This window comes from Pteropus alecto, unplaced genomic scaffold (assembly GCF_000325575.1).
Source record: "Pteropus alecto unplaced genomic scaffold, ASM32557v1 scaffold5, whole genome shotgun sequence".
In the NCBI taxonomy this organism is placed as follows: domain Eukaryota; kingdom Metazoa; phylum Chordata; class Mammalia; order Chiroptera; family Pteropodidae; genus Pteropus; species Pteropus alecto.
Genome location: NW_006441953.1, coordinates 825,417 through 830,030, shown reverse-complemented (window position 1 = coordinate 830,030; position 4,614 = coordinate 825,417).

Below are 4,614 nucleotides of genomic sequence, written 5' to 3'. Positions count from 1 at the left end.
GTGTGTGTGTGCATTTTTTTTTAATGGCCTCCCCAAATTGCATATGCTTTCGACACCTCAAACCTGAATCTATCTGGACAGGAGAGTTTTAAGTTGAATTGGGATTTAAGGCTCTCAGATAGCCTTGGTACAAATCTTGTCCTTGAGGCTTTCTAACTATATCACTTTGACATTGTTCTTCTAATTCTCTAAGTTTCATCTGTTAAGTTGGAATATTAATATTTACTTCATTAGATCAGTAACACAATGTAACACATGACACGATGCATGTGAAAGCAGTTGACACAGTTTCCGGCACTTCTATGAATGTCCGAATAGCTGTCAAATAAGTTTCTTGAACTTGTAAAGCCCAAACCAAACTCATTTTTTCTCCCTCAAGCTTCTACCCTTGTCCTTGCCATTTAGTATTAACATTCATCCCATTTTTCAGACCAAATACCCATGACTGCCATGCATCTAATTTCCATCAGCCAACTCTATTGACTTTAAAAAATGACCCCTAAATGACACCTCACCAGCTCCACCTCTACTGTCTATACCACTAGCCCATACCACTAATGTCTGTCTCTCCAACTGCAATTGTCTTCAAATAGGCTTCTTGCTTCCTGGTTTGACTCACTCCTCCTACCCCAGCTCCACTCTCTTAGCCCACTATTGCCACTGCTAAGACATTAACTGGCCACCCTCTTCCTCTCATGAAGCTTTAGTTGTCTGTCTATACTACTCCTAATCCCATTTCTTTGTCTACTTCTATTACTCCTTCTATTTACTTCTGCGAATCTGTTGCTTTAGACTTCTGAGTAGCTTCTACCTTCATTGAAGATACTAGGTGTGACTCAGAGCCCACATCTCCAACAAAACTGTTGACAACCTAGACCCTAGTTCTCCATTCCTCGCTTACTCTACCTATATCCCATACCACACAAACCTCAACCTAAATTATTCTACTAGGTGCTAAAATTTTACCTTGGCAAAAGGCTGAGTCTTATCACCTAGAAACTGGAATACTTCTTAAATAATAAATTCAAATGGCCTATTTTGTGAATAAAATCACTCATATTTTCAGTCTCTCGCTCCTCCCATTATTCCTTTTCCTTAGTTCCACTGGATCTTCTAATTCCTATACGCTTGCCTTTTGTCCCAGTCTACCTATCACCTATGGAGTCACTTTTCTTCTCATCGAGTATACATTCCATGACACATAACAGTGACTTTATTACATAAGAGATCAATTATTTTAAAGGGTTGTGGTGTTAGCCCAATAAAACCATCTGCTTCCTTGTTCTTGATAGCTGAGCATTGCTGGAGGAAATCATATAATCATGTAGATTATGGTACTAAAAATACAGCATTTCTTCAGCTGGGAAACCTCAGAGACCTCAGCTGGGAGTCTCTGATTGACTACCTTTATAATTCCTCACAATAATGATTACAAATCTTCAGCATTTCTTTCAAACCTATATTGTTCTTGCTTTCTTTCACTATCCAACAGTTAACCTTGTCTCCTTCACAAAGAAAAATAAAAAATAAATATCTTTAATTCATTCAACAAAAAAGTTATCAAGAATCTTCTATTTGCTGGGCACTGTTATAGATACTCTGGATACATCACTGAATAAGTCAAAGTCCTTAGTCTCAACTTTAACTTTCCCCTGCCTATCCAAAATAAGTTCAGAAATTCCAACAATTATTTTGAAGTGCCTACTTCATGCCAAAAATTTTTCTTGGTGAAAGAAATTCAACAGTGAAGAAAATTAATAAAACAGTCTTATCTCATAAAGTTATTATTTTAGCAAGGGGATGGAGAGAAAAAGATATTTGAAAAAATAAATTTAAAAGTATACATATATATACACACACATATACACACATGTATATTCAGATGAGCGAGGTAAAAGAGATAGAAAGTGATAAGGTGTAAAATGTAAAGTCAATAAAATTACTCATTAAGTTAAATAACTTTCAGAAATCAAATGCAACCTGCAAAAAACAGAAATGAGAAAACCAAACTTCATGTTCATAGAGTTGACTTAACCTAATAAGCACATAAAAAATGACTGATCCATCTCTATTCCCTTCTTTGCCTTTTTTATAAGACCAAGATTGAATAACCACAGTAGTGTGCAAAAGTTCTAGACCATAAGTTGTCAGGTTAACAATTATTCTAAAAAGTTTTAGGTTTCCATAAATTCTATGATCCCTAAGTTAGCATTGGCCTCACACATATTTCTAAAGCCTCCCCCACCTGGCCATCTGTACCTCCACTCCAGCTTTCTATGCTACCAAGCAAGAGAACACAACCATCTGTCTTCAGCAAGTACATCCAGTTTCCTTACAGACAGATTTCCATGAATTTCAAACCAAAAAAAAAGAAGAAAGAAATGAAAAGCAATGGACAATATGTTTTTTCCAACACCCACTTATCAGTTTCTTCACTAAATGTCCTGAGCATATGTTTATTAGTAGCTATGTTTTATTAAACTATTATTCCAAAAAAAAATTGATTTTTCCTTTAATTGTACATTTCTAAGTTCTAGCAGATATTTCTATACATAATAAAATTTTATAGTAAAATTATGTTGATCTTTGGCCTCCTGGATGCCATTCACCTTCCCTGATAGTGCTCTAGTTTCCCTCAGGGAACTCTCAGTGTATGTTTTTAATGGAGCTGACTCAAATCTCAGCCAGAGCATGGATCTGTGGTATAAGCCTGACCAATCAGAAGCCACAGAAGTTGTTTTGGGAAAGTCATATGATCTAGCCAGACCCAAAAGGGTCATGTGACTTTTATTTGGGCTGCAGGGAGAGAATGAACTGCTCCTTTCAACCAAGTGAGTGTTGATGAGAGTGAGGTATGATTAGAATACTCCTACACTGCTGGGTGGAATATGAAACTATACAACCAGAGAGAGAAAGAATTGTCTGTTTTTAAACAAATAAAACATAAGCTTACTGTGCAACCCAGACATTTCAGTCTTAATAATTTACCCAGAAGAAATGAAAACATATATTTCACAAAGATGTGTATACAGGTATTAGCATCTTTACTCACAAGAGCACCCAAACTGGAAACAATCTAAATGTCCATCAATATATGAATGGATAAAAAAAAATTGAACCAATAATAAAAACAATTTGAAATCAATCTGTTTTTTATTATCATCATGTGCCAACAATTCTAAATGATCTTTTGTCAATCTAAGTTTTAAGCCAATTCTCTAGTTATTTTGCTTTCTATGTGAAAGTAATTCAGAAAACTAGTTATACAGTTCGCTCCCATTCTACAGATTTACTACAGATGATTGTCTTGAAAGTAACTTCTCTACTGTTTGAAATAATTTAGGCTTGCTTTGAGTACAGTTGATCTGTGATTTACTGATAAATGTTTAGCAATTGTATCCCTGAAGAAATTACCGTAATTTGTTGTACTGCCTTATTTCTTCGATATTACTACACTTTCCAGGACTAACCTCAAGCTGCCAATGTGATGTCGCTGAGCAAGGAGTTAAAAAGATACTCTCACAATAGCCACTGAGCCAATGTGAAGCTACACCACCAGGACAGCACTGTGTTGGATTATCCACTTTTGTGGTCCTACAGATTCCTACATTTAAGAATTACACTTAAATAAACGTGATCTCAGCAGTTATATGGTCAAGAAACAAAATTTTAATTACTGTCTATGGCCATGCTACCTTGAACAAGCCCAATCCCGTCTGATTTCGGAAGCTAAGTAGGGTCGAGCTTGGTTAGTACTTGGATAGGAGATCACCTAGGAAGACCAGGTGTTGTAGGCGTAAAAAATAAAAAATAAGGGATTGTAAGCTGACAAGTTCTTTGCAATCTATGAGGCCAACCAAGGGTTGCCTCTTTTAAAAAAAAAAAAAAAAAACCTTTTATTACTTCAGTTCATCATTCTATTTGCAAATTATTATCTGAAACTTGCATACTCCCTGAAAGCACTTATTTATATGTTACTTTTCTATTTTTAAAAAGATGCAATAATGTAATTAAAAAGTATTAGTTTTCTTTTCATATTATAATATTTAATTTGTTCATTTGCATAGTCATATATGCAAAATTCAATAAAATAAAAAATTTACATACATGCTTCTTTTTTGCATTACTGATCTTTATTTCATTTTGTGAATATTTCTGAAAATAATTCTGTTATACTGCAGAGGGGTGTTAAAAAATGATTTGTTCCTGGTGCCCAATATACTAAATAGGTCACTGAATAGATTGATTATATAAGTCTGGAAATGTTAGACAGAGACCAAAATATTTTAAATGAGGATTCCAAATATAGATAGAAAGCTTACTATAAAAAGCCAGACTTGGTATTAGACGTATTGTTTCTAATTCATGCACAATTTATTCTTCCACCAAAATCATAAACTGGAATAAAATTCATTACTAGTTTCTAATTTATATTGCCACAAAAACTTCTGTAGTTTCTACTTTTCAGTTTTCTTTTCAATAAATTGCAATTGATAATATCTATCATCTTTTCTAGATTTCAAATTCTAAGACACAAATGAATACTATCATTTCATTTTTAGCATTGACAAATTCGTAGCAAAAAAAAAAAAGATAAAACGATCTACAAAACAA